This window comes from Procambarus clarkii, chromosome 35 (assembly GCF_040958095.1).
Source record: "Procambarus clarkii isolate CNS0578487 chromosome 35, FALCON_Pclarkii_2.0, whole genome shotgun sequence".
In the NCBI taxonomy this organism is placed as follows: domain Eukaryota; kingdom Metazoa; phylum Arthropoda; class Malacostraca; order Decapoda; family Cambaridae; genus Procambarus; species Procambarus clarkii.
In genome coordinates, this window is record NC_091184.1 from 10,954,285 (window position 1) to 10,973,280 (window position 18,996).

Sequence of the window (18,996 nt, forward strand, 5' to 3'; positions counted from 1 at the left end):
ACTTACACCACTGACAACCTGCCTTCCATGAGAATAACTTACACCACCTGCCCCCCCTAACAATAAACCCTAACTACTGACACCACTTGCTCCCCCTGACAACAACTCTCACCAATGACCCTTGATACCATTTTATCATCCTTCAACCATTTATCCCTATAAAACAATGGGTAAGCATAATAAAACACTGTATAACTGTTTACACTTCGGCGAATCATAGATGATGACAGCCACCTCCGACGCTCGGTCTCGGTGACTGCTTGGATGAACAATCCTCGCTTAATCAAACATTTGTATGTTCCACTGAACATTTAGTACCTAATTCAATTTGTTCGGATCTTCTGGGAATTCGCTAGAACGGGGTTCGTTAGTGAGGATGAACTGTACTCTTTTCAGCTTTCTAACCTCAATTTTCATGCTACGTCATTCATTTTGCTATCAAACTGTTCACAATATAAAGGGGCACATTTAAAACCAGTCCCATAATATTCGGACAATAAATGGGATTTTTAAAAATGCATTAATTGATGATGGCATTACCTTCATCAGGGACTCAGCGTGTTTTGGTTTTATGATGTCGATACCCTCATCAGGCCGCGAAACCCCTGATATTATTAGTTGGTTTTTGTTAACCCTTGGGCTGCTCTCTTGCGATTTTAGCCTGCAACACTTCTTATAAAAGTGTTCATGTGTGTTTCCTGATCATGGGAAAAAATAGAAAATAATTTGTGACATATTTTGACCACAATAGGGCGAGGAAGTCTGGCAAACGTGAGGCGTTGACAGAGTAATCATTGGAGGCAGTCAGCTCCACCCGAGCTGTCAGGCGGGAGTTGCCACAAAAATATTATTACTTAATTATTTCAATGTCTTTGATTTTTTTTCTGTTTTTTTCGAGTAATATTATTCTATAGTGTGTAGTGTGATATATTTATATAATAAAATGTGATCCATCGCTATACTCAAAAAGTATTGTGAGCATATTAGTGATTCAATTACAGTGCATCCTCACTCTAACGAACCCTACTCTAAAGCATTCCCGGATAATCCGAACAAATTGCATTTGGCACTAAATGTTCAGTAGAACATACAAAAATTCATTTGTGTTGTTCCACTGATGGTGATGACCTAGGCCGGTATGGCAGGGCTGTGAGAGCTGTGTACTGTACACACTCTCCACATCGTTCACTTCAATATCCGTATCACTAGTATCAGACATCTGTCTTAGGTCTTTTTCCAGATTTGAGTTATCAAAATCACTGGCATGCTCATCTTCAAGGAATATGCCCTGTATTTCAACATCAGAGAGTGTTTTCTCAAAAACATGGCCAACTAGAGACTGGGAGCTCAATATGGATACATACAAAATGGTTGCTACCTTGAATATGAGCTTGCCCACAACCGTGGGGAATGCTGGGAATTTTTTTCAAGCTGGCAAACACCTCAGGAATCCATCTTGTACCCAAGTTTTGAACCCTACAATATATCTATGAGTGCCTTAACCACTGTGATGCGCTGAGTTTATTGTGACATTCCCCGTGCACATGAAATCAAGTGTTCCCCCAAAAATGTTTTTTTTAACCCTGAACATGTCTATGTAAAAATAAATACAAAATTCCACTTACTTTGGCTGTGGGGACGTGGACAAGGTGCGCTGTGACGTCATCATGGCTGGTCGCCCGTACCAGAAACTCCCAGAAGCAAGTGTGCAGGCCATTCAAGCATTGTGAGTTGCCATAAATATATTTTTAATTATTTGTTCTATGTATTTTCAATGCGGTTTTATTAGTTTTTTTTTATTGTATATGATGCATATTTTTGTTATTTACAATATGTATACAACAGAACGTTCATAATGTTCCATGGAACTGTGATACTGTGTGTCAGTAATGTATCCACAATGTTTATTGTTGCAATATTACTTGCTAAAAATTCACTAAGATTACAATATGTATAGTTTCACACACTATTTACACACTAACACACTGTATTACACAATCAGTACTTCAGAAGTGAGTAATAATCAATGAAGTAGTCCATGGTACAAAGCGCGACTTCGCTCTCGTTGCACCAGGTACATAGATTTTCGCTGTTTCTTTGTTCTATGTGCTTGCAAATAACGCACTCATGTACACCCTTGGCTTTAGTACTTGTAAGTGGTATGTAGCCAAGCTTGTAATGTGTAAGGTAGTCTTGAAAATACTGCTTTGTAAGGTCCCTGACTGGAAGATTCAGTCATTTATGGCAAGTGTCAGTCAATCTGGAAGAGATTCAGCCATTCTGGAAGAGATTCAGCTAATCTTGAAAATATCTATGGAAAACACCACCATGGAAACCGCTAACACTGTTCATCTATGCTACTTGTATCAGATGCATCATCACTGAACCCAGAAAATGATTCATCTATGTATCACCTATATAAATTGTAGATGGCATAGGTGGGCATGGGTGGCGTTCACAGCTACAACTGGATACGCTTGCTGTGTCGTCCTAATAGGTGCGGTATCACTTGCATCCGACCTTTGTGTTAGGTCCTTATTGCTTCATCAATATCATGACCTAGCTTCATCAATATCATGACCCTTATGTTCTTCAAGCTATAAGGTCTGAATTTCACCGACAGAGAGCAATCTTTCAACACTGCGTCGGACAGGTGTTTGGGAGCCAGAGGCACGTGCACCACCCCATGGTTACTCACTCAATACTAACCCAGCCAGCAGCCCTAGGACATTCTGGGAATTTTTTTCAAAGAAAGCTGCCTCTCACTGGAGGTCCCAAGAGTTCATTTTGTATCCAACCTACCGCGAGCGTGTTTTGACCGAGTACGAAAAAAAAAAACTTTTGTCGGTGGGGACAGTTAATGGCGAAAAGCATTTGTCGTTTGGCACAGTGCAGTGGTTAAGGTGTTATGTGCACCGCTTGACTGAGCGAAATTAGGCGCTAATGCATTTCAGAGGGTTAATACACTCAACAAAACTGGTTATTAATACCATGACTAATACAATCAACATCACTGGGTAATGCCAATATGATGAATACACTCACCATCACTGGGTAATGAAAACACCAAGAATAACCCTTGTGTGGCTCCGGGCTATTTAGCATTTGTTACCCACAGGTGCATACCAAAAAAAAAAAAATTATTTTTTCTTCCTAACCTGTTAAGTCGTGTTCCCTGACCACGAGAAAAAAAAATTAAATTGAACTTACCGACGACGTAATTGAGCCGACAAGATGGGCGATGACATCACACCCCAACCCGTTCTCACACAAGACAGCACATATATGACTTAATGCTTAAAGTCAATATGTTGAATATGAATTAGTATATATGTGATATATTCCCAGTTACTTTTTTTCTAAGGCCCAAACTCTTCCTCACGTACCAATTTACGTCTCACAGTATCCATCCGTCAACCTAGATAGCAGAATAGTCGTGATTGGTTCAATTATAAGGAAAATTGTAGTTTTCAGATCCCACATGGGTTGTGAAATTTACCTACTATTGTCCATGCTCTTAGAATATTACAGATCAGCTACTTCCTATTGAAGGCTCGTAGTTTTGTTTTGAGAAATATTAGTTGTTCTTAGTAAATTATAATAAGCACTAAAAATTATTACATAGAATAACAGTCCTTCGTCAATCAATATTATATACCATAGTTTGTGCTTTACAAATCTTTAAAGGATGTTTTGTAGGAACGCTAACAGAAAACGATGTTACGTTGGAATGTCTATGGGGTAAACTACTGCAAACAGGATATTATTGTGTCTACTATACCAACTATAGCTAGGATGGGTATATTGTCCACTACCACCTGTTAGATGGGTAAGGGGTCCAATACCACCCACAGGATGGGTATGAGGGTCACATCCACCCACAGGATGAGTATGGGGACCACATCCACCCACAGGAAGGGTATGGGGTCCAATACCACCCACAGGATGAGTATGGCGTCCACTACAACCCACAGGATGGGTATGGGGCTCCAACCACCCATAGAATGAGTATGGGGCTCCAACCATCCATAGAATGGGTATGGGGTCCAATAACACCCACTGGATGTGTTTGGCGTCCATTGTCGCGCGTCGAGCTCGAAAACTGCAGCATTCATCTCAGAACCATGCCTATTTCACGCAGATTTCTTAATAAACGTAAGAGTTTTATATGTCACAAGAAAGATAGAAATATAAGCTTCATTCTAAATACCTTACCATGGGCATATTTAAATTTAAAGCGAAGATACGTGTATTTTTATAATAGCCGAGCTCCGACCCCGGACAGATCGATCGACCGAGCAACTCTTTATTTATTTATTTATTTATTTATGCATATAGAAGAATGTACATTGGGAATGTGAGGATACATACTATGGTAATTACAGTCTTGTATAGCCACTAGTACGCGCAGCGTTTCGGGCAGGTCCTTAATCTAAGAAAATTTTAAGAAGGTAAATGCTTGCAAAATTTATAGACAAAAAAAATGATAACAGTTACGTGGAATGAAAAAAATAAGATGAGAGAAAATTGTAGGTACAGTATATTAAAGCACATAGGTAGCTAAGATTGATTGCAATGACAGCTTGAATGGTAGTTGACAAAAATTGGTAGGCACAATACAGCAGGAACAATATAAGATTGATTGCAATGACAGCTTGAATGGTAGTTGACAAAAATTGGTAGTCACAATCCAGCATATGGCTAGCACATAAAAGAAGACAGCAATGAACACAATGATAAGGTTGTTTGATACTACATAAAAATTAGGAGACTGGGTAACACTAGGTACAGAGCAAATTTAAAGCTCAGTGTAGGAAACTAAGAAGATGAAATTAGGTACTTTTTGGTTTTGCTTTTAAATAAGGCAAATATTTTACAGTTTTTCAATTCACTAGGGAGTGAGTTCCATAGACTAGGTCCCTTAATTTGCATAGAGTGTTTACACAGATTAAGTTTGACCCTGGGGATATCAAAGAGATATTTATTTCTGGTGTGGTGATAATGGGTCCTATTACATCTGTCCAGGGAGAGTTTCAGAGCATGGTCTGCATTTAAGAACAGGATTTTGTAAGTGTAGTTGACACAAGAGAATGTGTGGAGGGAGTTAATATTTAGCAAGTTTAGGGATTTAAACAAGGGAGCTGAGTGTTGTCTGAAAGCAGAGTTAATTATTATTCTGATAGCAGATTTTTGCTGTGTGATGATGGGCTTAAGGTGGTTTGCAGTGGTAGACCCCCATGCACAGATACCATAATTAAGATAGGGGTAGATTAGTGCATAATATTGTGAGAGGAGAGCAGAGTTAGGAACATAATATCTGATTTTGGAGAGTATACCAACTGTCTTAGAGACTTTCTTAGTTATGTGTTGAATGTGGGTGCTGTAGTTGAGTCTCTTGTCTAGGAATAGGCCAAGAAACTTGCCATCATTTTTATTACTGATGTTAATGTTGTCTATCTGTAGCTGAATTGCATTTGATGATTTGCTTTCTCTCAGAACAATGTTTATTTCACGTGAATTCGTTAATAAACATATATGTTTTATATGTCTCAAGAAAGGCAGACATATAAGCTTCACTTTAAACACTTTACCATAGACATATTTAAAGTTCTAATGAAGATACATGTATTTTAAAAATTACGGAGCTCCCACCCCGTACAGACTGAACGACAGAGCAACTCTCTCTCAGATCAATGTTTATTTCACGTAAATTCGTTAATAAACACAAATGTTTTATATGTCTTAAGCAAGATAGAAATAAGAGCTCCATTTTAAATACATTACAATAGACATATTTATAGCTCAAGTGAAGATACATATGTTTTTATAGTAGCGCTCAGTAGCTTGTCGGGCATGGAGTGCAGACGCCTACGCACTTGCTGATTTTTTTTTTTTTTTTTTTTTTTTGTGATATATACAAGAGTTGTTACATTCTTGTACAGCCACTAGTACGCGTAGCGTTTCGGGCAAGTCCTTAATCCTACGGTCCCTGGAATACTATCCCCTGCCGCGAAGAATCGTTTTTTCATCCAAGTACACATTTTACTGTTGCGTTAAACAGAGGCTACAGTTAAGGAATTGCGCCCAGTAAATCCTCCCCGGCCAGGATACGAACCCATGACATAGCGCTCGCGGAACGCCAGGCGAGTGTCTTACCACTACACCACGGAGACTGCGTGGACTAATTATATATTGTATAATTAACAAAGATACGCTAATAAAGCCTAAAATCTTATATGCCTCCAGAAAGACCGAGATATGAACATTATTATGATTGCACCAAATGAAATATATCATGTTCGAGAACAAAGATATATCAATTTTAAATTAAGTTTCGACTCTTGCTCGGGCGAGAGAGATGGGGCGACTCTCGCCTCATCTATTGGGGATTCTGTCCACTAAAGACCCAAAGCTACTCAAACCCTCCTAGCATTATTTAGGTAATGAAGTAATATGGTATATATACTCACTATAATGTGGGTGTTGAATGCAGAACATGAGAAAACATATATTTACTCCAAACTAATGTAATTTCATTATGAAATAAATAAATAAGTAGCATCAAAGGAAGTCGACGGTCCAAGCGTCAATGTTGTGGAGCGACTTATCCAAGATATATCGTTGTTTGGAAAGTGTTTGTTGGCATATCCAGTTGTCGCACTTCTCTGCACAAATTATCACAAATTTAAATTATAATGTTAACAAGTAGAATACATATTTTTAATAAAATCTAACATAACTAGCCAGAAAACATTTAACATTTATTAAAAATATATGTTTGGAAGTTAAATCGACTTCATAGGACAATAGTTTTGTTATATTACAAAAAAAAAAAATATATATATACTCGTTATTCGTTGACATGCGTTCGTTACCTAAACTACCATGTACTGTACTTATGTAAAATCTCCCATGTCTCTTCGCTCATCTCACCAAACCCTACAGACTCTGTGATATATTGTTTAATTAATTGAGATTCACAAATAAAGCTTATAATTGTATATGTTATCAAAAAGGCAGAGCTTAGTTTAGTTCATTTATTATGCACCCCATACCCATCCTATGGGCGATAGTGGAGTGTTACAGAGGCACATAATGGGCTCAGGGACTGAGCCCCACAATTCATATAGCCAAGCAAGTTATAATCTTGATAAGCTAGTTACAAAAGTCAATGCACATTGTCACATCAACAATGGGCTCGAGACCGACCACAAGTACAGTTTATAATTTAAGCAACTGACATATATGGAGGGCTAGTGTCACAATTGATATGTTTATCCTACACATAACCCCCTCTCCCCCATCAAATGGGCAGCGGTGGATAGGTTACAATCAAGTCGTTTTTTGCGTTTTATTCAGAGATTAGATCTTATTGGGTGAGGAAAGATATTCATATTTTAAAGAAGGCTTCTTGGCTGATGCTCTCCATTGATGAAAAATATACAACCTTTTGAAAATCAATGTTAGTTTGATCTAGATATTGTAATTAACGAAAGTATTTGTCATCAGAAAGGTAGACATATAGGCTACATTTAAAATCCTTTGTCATAAATATAACTGAAGTGAAAACGAAGATATATGCGTTTTGATAGTTACTTGATGGCTAGCTCTGAGAGTGTGAAGCCCTGCACACCAGCCAATAAATTGTATAATTAGTTTCCATATATTTTAATTAATCTTAAAAATCTATATGTCAGAAGAAAGGAAGATGTAGCCGTTAATGTGACAACATTTAAAAATATATATCTCTTAAGTTAAATAAATAATACCACCTTATCGCCTGTGTCTGGACACATGAAAACTACCTAGGTATCAGTATCCAGCCAGGCGGGGATCACAGGCTGCACAATACTGATAAATTATGTAATGCACTACTTGTGGTCGATCTCAAACCCATTTATGATGTGACGACTTATAGTGAATTTTGTAACTAGCTCATCAAGATTGTAACTTGCTTAGCTAAATGAATTGTGGGGTTCGGTCCATTCATTTTCTTTTTTTATTATGCACCCCATAATACCCATTCCGTGGGGGGTGATGTAAAGGATTACAGAGGCACATAATCGGTTCAGGAACTGAACCCTCTAGTTCGTTTAGCTAAGCAAATAACAATCTTTTGACGCTAGTTACAAAATTATTAATGTACACATACATGTACATATACATACGTATACATATATACATACACATACATATTTAATCAACCAAACAAATACACACATCAGTAATCTTTTGTCACAAGTAATTCAACAAAAGGCTCACAACAGTCACTATAAAAGGCACTTTACGTCTATGAGGAGTCGCAGTTACTAGTCTTGCTCCACACCCACCCAACTGGGCGGCAGCTTTACAGTCATTTGCTGCATACTTACCCAACTGGGCGGCAGCTTTACAGTCATGTGCTGCACACATACCCAACTGGGTGGCAGCTTTACAGTCATGTGCTGCACACCCACCCAACTGGGCGGCAGCTTTACAGTCATTTGCTGCATACTTACCCAACTAGGCGACAGCTTTACAGTCATGTGCTCCACACCCACCCAACTGGGCGGCAGCTTTACAGTCATGTGCATGCATTACCTACAGTAAGCAAATTTTGGATACTTCGCTAAGATTTCGGGCAGCACATCATTATGAATGAAGTACTTATACACATTTCATGGACACTATTGATGTTGTTATCTTTAAATTCCGCGATTTTTTCGCATTCCATCATATAATGACGCAAAGTATGCGAATAGTTCTGCTGACAGAGTATACATTTAGTCAAATCTACATCATCAGATGTTACAAATTCCCAGAGGTACTTGTAGCCGAGCCTAAACTTAGCAGTGGTAACATCTAGAAGTCTGCTAGCATTATTGGATGACCCATAGACGTGCGATTCATCAAAGTTTATACAATATTGTGAAATTGAGAGTCAGTGTTGTAACATAAATTGGTAAATCATAAATATTGTAAGTTAAGAATCTGATGCATGTGTGTGTGTTGGGGGGGGGGGGGGGATATACCCTTGGTAAGCGAGAGTGAAAAGTAACCTTACACGTTCTGCGGTCAATGTGGGGGGCGAGGGAGGGTGGGAGAGTCAAATCCACCCTCCAACATCTGGGCATAGTACCACCAGCCTCCACAACACTCCATCAGCCTCCAGCTGATGCTTGTAGATGCCTCATCTAACCTCACCTATGTCACACATTAACCTACAGTTCCTGTGATAATTAAACTCATCACAGTGGCGTCTCGCCAATATAAACTGTATTGGATTTTGTCCCGAAATAGCTATATGCTGACTGGACGTGTATGTATGTATGTATGTATGTATGTATGTATGTATGTATGTATGTATGTATGTATGTATGTATGTATGTATGTACGCATGTATGTATGTATGTATGTATGTATGTATGTATGTATGTATGTATGTATGTATGTATGTATGTATGTATGTGTGTATGTATTCCCAATCACGTTAAAGACTCCTCCTCTATCATCCAATTAAAAAGAAAAACAACTATGTACTAAATAATCAACTCCTTGTAACTTTAATTATGCTGACCTTCCTATCTGCATTCAGACTGAGCCTACCATCATTATAGGTGATTATAACGCTAGGCATAGGAATATTGGTAATTCGCAGTTCAATAATCGTAACGGCAACCAACTGTTGTCACTATTAGGTAGTCACGATGATGCACAGATTGTGGGTGACCTTGAACCGACGAATATCTACGGAGGTATTCTTGATCTATGTCTCGGTTTCAACGTCGCCCACACCGTGTGCGCCTCGTCAATAGTGCCAGATATGGCGTCTGATCATCTGGCCATATTAGCCACTGTAAGCATTGGCAGCTCTATCCTCCCTGGTGGAGTGTTCAAGCGGAAGAGGCTGGCTCTGCCCATCGATCAACGAGACAATCTTGTTGCTCATGTGTCAGAATGGTGCAGTCATCTGAGCCTTCATCAGTTGAAGATTTTAACAATAAGCTCACTGGTACTATCGACCAGTTTATAGAAACACTTGATCCATCGTCCAGGCCACGTAACCCAAATTACACTGGTCATAGCACTTATGCTTATTATAATGATTCTAAATTGCATGCACTAAAACGCACTGCCAGAATAATTGGACCAGCTTATAGAAGGACCCGCACTGCTGAAATGCTTCGGCTCTTTCAAGCGGCTCTGGCTAAGGCCAGGGAACGTATGGTGGAGCTGAGGCAGACAGACTGGGAAACTTTTGTCCGTGGTCTCAATTCTCACACGCCACTAAGTCGAGCATGGAAGGATATCAACAAGATCAAAGGGAAAAATGCTGCAGAGATCTCGTACCCTAATCCTCTGCACAGAGCAAATGAGCTTGTTGATGCTTGGGCCACGACTTCCAGCTTTGACAGTCTTCCTCTACCCTAACAGAATGAATTAAATGATAGATATACTGATAGGGCAAGGCTCCTTGACTTCATGCGTCATCAAGAGGATGACTGTGACATGCTTTTTACTGAATACAAACTAGATTCTGCTCTACATAAAGGCAAAGCTACATCACCTGGGAAGGATGGAGTTACTTACGGCATACTGCATATGCTTCTGCTAGTTCCAGGGAATCCCTTGCTTCAATTGTATAATATGAGCTATGTAACTGGGGAGCTTCCTAAGTCATGGACCAACAGTGTTATTATTCCCATTCCTAAACCTCACCAGCCGAGTGCTTTTCGCCCAATCTCCCTCACTAGTTGTCTCTATAAGTGTCTTGAGAGGATGGTTCTCAACCGTCTCCTTTACAAAATTAATAATATGTTGTCTCCCCAGATATATGGCTTTACGCATGGAAAGAGTGTACATCACTGTATTACCACATTCCTCACCCTGCATACTGATAGGTCATATACCACTTTCCTAGATCTTAAGTCAGCCTTTGACATTGCTAACCCACACGTCATTCTGCGAGAACTTGCTAAAATGAATGTTGGAATGTTAATGTTGAAAATTGTTCAAACTGAAATAAATATATAACACTGTACGGTACAGTTGTGTTTAATTATGTTTTGTATGCACAAATACCCTTGGAAAAGGTATTTGTGCACCAAGTACTACTAGGTCATTATGAGATATGCTGAATGTTGTCAATATACCATCTGAATACGCTTCACTTTGCGTTAATCATTGGACGTCCTAATGATTAAGGTCCCCAAAAGGACTTAATCAGACCTCAGTGGATAATTTTACTCTCCCTCTCTCTCTCTCTCTCAGAGCATCCCCTTATGTGTTGTATGTGGGTGCTGAAGTTCAGTCTCTTGTCTATGTATAGGTGAAGGAACTTTCCATAATTGTTATTGCTAATGTTTACTTGTAATACTGGGTATAACCCTCGACCGCGGCGAGGGTAAGCCGCGGTCGTATGGTCTGAAACCCACAAATATTTACAAGGGGGGGGGGGGATAACATTTCCTCTTCAAGCACGCGCACACAAATGAACTATGTTACTTAACTGGAAGCACTCGTACAACATAATTTACACGATTTCTCAGGATTATTATACTTCTTACCAGTATATATACACTATAGTACCTAGGAGGTTCTCTTCAATGATATTTAAGATAATTAAAAGAACCCAAGCAAACTACTGTGGAAATGTGCAGGACAAACATATCAATTGTGACACTAGCTCTCCACATATGGCATTTGCTTAATTTAGAAACTGTACTTGTGGTCGATCTCGAACCCATGTTGTTGATGTGACGATGTGTTATGAATTCTGTGGCTAGCTCCTCAAGATTGTAACTTGCTTAGATAAATAAATTGTGTGTTCAGTCCCTGAATCCATTATGTGATAAATTAACTAAACTAAAAACTATAGTCTGGCGACGAAACCTGAACTGCATAATGTAAATAGGGATTAACCAGAAAAAGATATAGGTGAAGAATAACACCAGGTAACTGCGTTAATTACAATATCTAGATCAAACTAACATTGATTTTCAAAAGGTTGTATATTTTCCATCAATGGAGAGCATCAGCCAAGAAGCCTTCTTTAAAATATGAATATCTTTCCTCACCCAATAAGATCTAATCTCTGAATAAAACGCAAAAAACGACTTGATTGTAACCTATCCACCGTTGCCCATTGGATGGGGGAGAGGGGGTTATGTGTAGGATAAACATATCAATTGTGACACTAGCCCTCCATATATGTCAGTTGCTTAAATTATAAACTGTACTTGTGGTCGGTCTCGAGCCCATTGTTGATGTGACAATGTGCATTGACTTTTGTAACTACCTTATCAAGATTATAACTTGCTTGGCTATATGAATTGTGGAGCTCAGTCCCTGAGCCCATTATGTGCCTCTGTAACACTCCACTATCGCCCATAGGATGGGTATGGGGTACATAATAAATGAACTAAACTAAGCTCTGCCTTTTTGTTAACAGATACAATTATAAGCTTTATTTGTGAATCTCAATTAATTAAACAATATATCACAGAGCCTGTAGGGTTCGGTGAGATGAGCGAAGAGACATGGGAGATTTTACGTAAGTACAGTACATGGTAGTTTAAGTAGCGAACGCATGTCAACGAATAACGAGTATATATTACAAGTGTTGTTACATTCTTGTAACAACAACTATTGTCCTATGAAGTCGATTTAACTTCCAAACATATATATTTTAATAAATGTTAAATGTTTTCTGGCTAGTTATGTTAGATTTTATTAAAAATACGTATTCTACTTGTTAACATTATATTTTAAATTTGTGATAATTTGTGCAGAGAAGTGCGACAACTGGATATGCCAACAAACACTTTCCAAACAACGATATATCTTGGATAAGTCGCTCCACAACATTGCCGCTTGGACCATCGACTTCCTTTGATGCTACTTATTTCATAATGAAATTACATTAGTTTGGAGTAAATATATGTTTTCTCATGTTCTGCATTCAGCACCAACATTATAGTGAGTAAATATATCATATTACTTCATTACTTAAATAATGCTAAGAGGGGTTGAGTAGCTTTGGGTCTTTAGTGCACAGAATCTCCAATAGATGGGGCGAGAGTCGCCCCATCTCTCTCGCCCGAGCAAGAGTCGAAACTTAATTTAAAATTGATATATCTCTGTTCTCGAACATGATATATTTCATTTGGTGCAATCATAATAATGTTCATATCTCGGTCTTTCTGGAGGCATATAAGATTTTAGGCTTTATTGGCGAATCTTTGTTAATTATACAATATATCGGCAAGTGCGTAGGCGTCTGCACTCCATGCCCGACAAGCTACTTAGCGCTACTATAAAAACATATGTATCTTCACTTGAGCTATAAATATGTATATTGTAATGTATTTAAAATGAAGCTCTTATTTCTATCTTGCTTAAGACATATAAAACATTTGTGTTTATTAACGAATTTACGTGAAATAAACATTGATCTGAGAGAGAGTTGCTCTGTCGTTCAGTCTGTACGGGGTGGGAGCTCCGTAATTTTTAAAATACATGTATCTTCATTAGAACTTTAAATATGTCTATGGTAAAGTGTTTAAAGTGAAGCTTATATGTCTGCCTTTCTTGAGACATATAAAACATATATGTTTATTAACGAATTCACGTGAAATAAACATTGTTCTGAGAGAGAGAGGCTCGGTGGATCGATCTGTCCGGGGTCGGAGCTCGGCTATTATAAAAGTACACGTATCTTCGCTTTAAATTTAAATATGCCCATGGTAAGGTATTTTGAATAAAGCTTATATTTCTATCTTTCTTGTGACATATAAAAATCTTACGTTTATTAAGGAATCTGCGTGAAATAGGCATGGTTCTGAGATGAATGCTGCGGTTTTCGAGCTCGACGCGCGGCAATGGACGCCATATACATCCAGTGGGTGTTATTGGATCCCATACCCATTCTATGGGTGGTTGGGGCCCCATACCCATTCTATGGGTGGTTGGAGCCCCATACCCATCCTGTGGGTTGTAGTGGACGCCATACTCATCCTGTGGGTGGTATTGGACCCCATACCCTTCCTGTGGGTGGATGTGATCCCCATTCTCATCCTCTGGGTGGATGTGACCCTCATACCCATCCTGTGGGTGGTATTGCACCCCTTACCCACCTAACAGGTGGTAGTGGACAATATGCCGATCCTGTAGTTGGTATAGTAGACACAATACCATCCTGTTTACAGTAGTTTACCCCATAGACATTCCAATGTACCATCGTTTTCTGTTAGCGTTCCTACAAAACATCCTTTAAAGATTTGTAAAGCACAAACTATGGTATATAATATTGATTGGTGAAGGACTGTTATTCTATGTAATCATTTTTAGTGCTTATTATAATTAACTAAGAACAACTAATATTTCTCAAAACAAAACTACGAGCCTTCAATAGAAAGTAGCTGATCTATAATATTCTAAGAGCATGGACAATAGTAGGTAAATTTCACAACCCATGTGGGACCTGAAAAGTACAATTTTCCTTATAATTGAACCAATCACGACTATTCTGCTATCTAGGTTGACGGACGGGTACTGTGAGACGTAAATTGGTACGTGAGGAAGAGTTTGGGCCTTGGAAAAAAAAGTAACTGGGAATATGTCACATATTTACTAATTCATATTCAACATATTGACTTTAAGCATTAAGTCATATATGTGCTGTCTTGTGTGAGAACGGGTTGCACACCCTGCATGATCGCTCATGCACGGTGTGTCCCAGAGGCGTCGCGTGCGGTCTTCAAGCAACCAGAGTTGCCACAAATTTATTTTTGCGTCATTATTTACAGTGTCTAGGCCTATTTTATTAGCAATATTAGTCACTAATTGTGTTGCACATAATGTTACATCACAGTCATTGTCAATAAATGTTACATACATCGAGTATACACATGTGCACACAAATGTTTTCCATTACGCCATTATATTATGTAATCACAATGTTCATTATTATATGTACACACAAGCATGCACTATGTACAGGTTTTTGCACTATTATTGCACATTTAGAAATCTTGGAGAGAGTGGTAGTCGTTGAAGCAGTCGACAGCACACAATGGCACTGCACACGCTTCACACGATGTTTGCACCACTTTACGTTTCTGTTCTCTCCTTTTTGTTGTTTTTACATACTAGGCATTCACGTTGGCCTATTGCACGCTTTCCAGCTGGTGGCAAATGTTTTAGTCTGTGTTGCTGAAAGGCCTCCATGTGAGCAAGCCTGGGTGTTGCAGCATGCTGCAACACTGGGTTCATGATTGGTCTTTGTATGCCAGGGACATCTTGACCAAACTTTGCTAATAACTGTGTTGCAAGTGTAAAAGCAAATGCATAGAAACTAGGTTTATGTCCAGTTTTCCCCAGATACATATTATAGCAGTTCAACATGCTCATGTCAACAAGATGGAAAAACACTTTTTTCGTCCATTTCAATGTTTTCTGCACACACTCGATCATGCCAACCATCATGTTAGCCTTATCAATCAAACGCATGTTGATATTATAGTCAAGAACACAATCTGGCTTATATACTGGTTCTTTCGTTACACAGTTCACCTTGCCACTATTCACCATTGTACCCTCATGAATGGTTGTCAGCATGTTCACTTCTCTCTTGTCTTTCCACCGAACCGAGAGTATTTGATCACATTTCTGTAGCTGGCACTCACCAACTGCAAGTCTACCGTCAAACACTGGCATTTCCCTCCTTCGTGCCTTTACTGTGCCAACCAATCCAGTTCTATTTTCAACCAAAAACGTAGTTAGCAATAGACTAGTATAGTAATTATCTGTGTATAAGATGTGGCCCTTGTTCGTCCATGGTGCCATCAGTGACTTCACCACACTACCCGAGACACCATGTTCGTTGTTACCGGGAATGTCTACATCGCTACCTGAATACAGAATCATGTATAACACGTATCCTGTTTCACAGTCATACAGTACAAAGAATTTCAATCCAAATCTGTTTCGTTTGGAGGGAATATACTGCTTGAATGAAACATATCCTTTGAAAAGCACAAGAGATTTATCAATCACCAGCTTCTGTGCTGGTACGTAAAAATCTCTGAACTTATCAATCACTTCATTCATATAGTCTCACTCGCCAAAGTCTATCATCCTCTGCCCGGTCCTCATTACATGCAAAATGCAGATGCCTGAGGAGTATCTGAAACCTATCTCGGGATATATATTTCCCTAAGAAAGGTGTTGGAATAGTCAGATCTTTGCTCCAGTAATCTGTGATAGCGTGTTTGACACAGTGCTTCATCAACATACATATTGCTAAAAACACATACATTTCACCTACATTGGTGGTTTTCCAATGTTGCAATCGTGAAAATTCTGTTATCTCTCTTCTAATGAGATGAGCCGCATGAAGGTTCGTTTGGTGTACAATATATTCCATGAGCGGCTCATCATAGAATGCTGTAAAATAATCTAATTTACTCATATCCTCTCCATTATCAGGGAAAAGCTCGGTAATCCCATCTTTATTGTCAAAGGCAGGAATTCGAGGAATAAAACCAGCACCATCACTCCACACTAGTACACCTGGTGTCCTGCGAGACGCAACAGGGGCACGACGGCGAGGAAGCGATGTACACCGTGGACCAGGAGCTGAAGCCCATCTACGCACAGTACGGCCACTACGTGCACATAAGGTGGAAGCACGTGAACATCACCATCACTACACTACTCTTGGTGCCTCATGTTGTTCCATGCGGTGGCGCTTGGCTGGGCGAGACGCTGCTGACGCGACAAATTCTTGCCCAGTAACACCACTGGTACTGGCACCAGGCCCAGTAACACTATGTTCTGATTCCACTTCACTAAAACCAGAAAATGAGTCACCTTCCTCTGACTCGTCACCGAAAATATCCTCAGACTCTAAATAAGCACATGAACTGTGTGGTCGAGGGTGAATTGGAGTAGACACTGGGCTAAGTGGTATTGGTGAGCATATAGGCCTCGCCATGGGAGGCGGCTGTATCTCATTTTCACTGTCAGTGCTACTATCATCGGTCAATTGTGTGTAGTCTTTATCAATATTAGTTATCAAAATCACTTTCCTCACCATCAGAAAATAATTCACTGGTTATTTGCTCTTGGGCGAGTGATTGCGTGGTGCGCGCCCGATAAGCGTTCGGCCGTGCGCTCGACATGGTGGCTGCTGGGTAACTGATGCCTCCCACGCGATGGTAGCGTGAGCTGGATTTTTTTTTACAAAATGGTGTCTGTTTACTATAACCCCTAAGCAGCGTATGGGAGTCCCCTCTACTCGCGGGCCTTTCAAATCTTGCGCGGTACTCCAATGCATCATATGATGTGGAGCGCAAGTTACTGCAAGTCACTCAACCCATCATATGATGAGTTGCGCACTTAAAGGGTTAATACACTCAGCATCACTAGTTAATGACAACATAATAAATATACTTACCATCACTAGTTAATAACAATATGATACACACACACACACACTGGTAGTACAGTAAGAATAAAATTGTCCTTACCATCATTAATGGGCAGAAGTTGTGTTTGCTATCGTCCTTGGGAGCCGAGCAGAGATGGAAGCAGTATTACCTATTAGGCAAAATAAAACAAATTTAAGGTTTCTATGACTAAATTTTTCCCACCAAAACATAGTAAATTTTTTGAAAAATTTAATAATATTTTTTAGGTATTGTACTTTGAGCAAAAGTAAGGAGGGTGGCCAGTAGTAAGGAGGGTAGGCCAGAAAAAGGAGGGTGGGTAGGAGTAAGGAGGGTGGGTAGGAGTAAGGAGGGTGGGCAGGAGTAAGGAGGGTGGGCAGGAGTAAGGAGGGTGGGCAGGAGTATGGAGGGTGGGCAGGAGTAAGGAGGGTGGGCAGGAGTAAGGAGGGTGGGCAGGAGTAAGGAGGGTGGGCAGGAGTATGGAGGGTGGGCAGGAGTAAGGAGGGGGGGCAGGAGTAAGGAGGGTAGGCAGGAGTAAGGAGGGTAGGCAGGAGTAAGGAGGGTGGGCAGGAGTAAGGAGGGTGGACAGGAGTAAAGAGGGTGGGCAGGAGTATGGAGGGTGGGCAGGAGTAAGGAGGGGGGGCAGGAGTAAGGAGGGTAGGCAGGAGTAAGGAGGGTAGGCAGGAGTAAGGAGGGTGGGCAGGAGTAAGGAGGGTGGACAGGAGTAAAGAGGGTGGACAGGAGTATGGAGGGTGGACAGGAGTAAGGAGGGTGGGGCAGGAAAGGGGAAGGGGTATGGGCGGGTTCTCGGCTGCCTCCCCTCCCTCTCTAACAGCCTACGTAATACAAACCATGTGCATTAACCTGTAAATGCTGTAAATGGGGGCTGGGCCAAAAATATTTGAATTATGTGAAAATTAATATTAAATGTTAGACAAATCTCCAACTTATTGGCATAAGCGTCATGCAAATTTCATCCTAATATTTTCAAAAATATATTTTAGACAATTTTTTTTAAAAAGGAGAACATTTTGTTGATAAGGAGAACAGCTCCTATTAACTGGAACTGAGGGATAATGCAGTAATAAAGATGTGCAAGCACTTGTACAATGTACAAAGAAGAAGAATAGTAGCAAGAAGTATCGACAAAGTGGATATGCAGCTGGTGCCTGTATAGCATTGCTGAGTAATACATCATAATACCAATAATAATGAGTATGTTATCATGCTCTATTTTGTTAAATATCATAAAAATGTATTGCCTAATGTTAATATCTGTTACTGTCACCAATATCCAAAAAATATATATATTTTTTATCTCCTTTGTTTATTATCTCATTTTGATGTAACCTCTACATCCTGGAGAGTGCATACCCATCCCTAACAATGTCAAGATAGAATGAAATTGGTCACCCAATAAATCAGTCACAACTGGCAGAACTTGGGACTTTGAATTTTTTTTGACTGAGTTTTTCACAGATTTCAAATTCTATTTTCTTTGTCTCTTTAGGCGGTTTTGATGATCAGGGCTTTATCACTTTTATAAAGTACAGTAGCACCTCGATTA

General features: G+C 39.6%; 1 long non-coding RNA gene across 1 annotated transcript in view; it reads right to left on the reverse strand.

Moving 5' to 3' along the window:
• The window catches only part of LOC138371358 (uncharacterized), a 50,342-nt gene that overhangs the window by 1,505 nt on the left and 29,841 nt on the right, over positions 1 to 18,996 (reverse strand). Inside the window, exon 2 of the long non-coding RNA XR_011230411.1 lies at positions 17,511 to 17,580. This is a non-coding gene — a long non-coding RNA (uncharacterized lncRNA). The remainder of the gene's footprint in view (positions 1 to 17,510; positions 17,581 to 18,996) is intronic.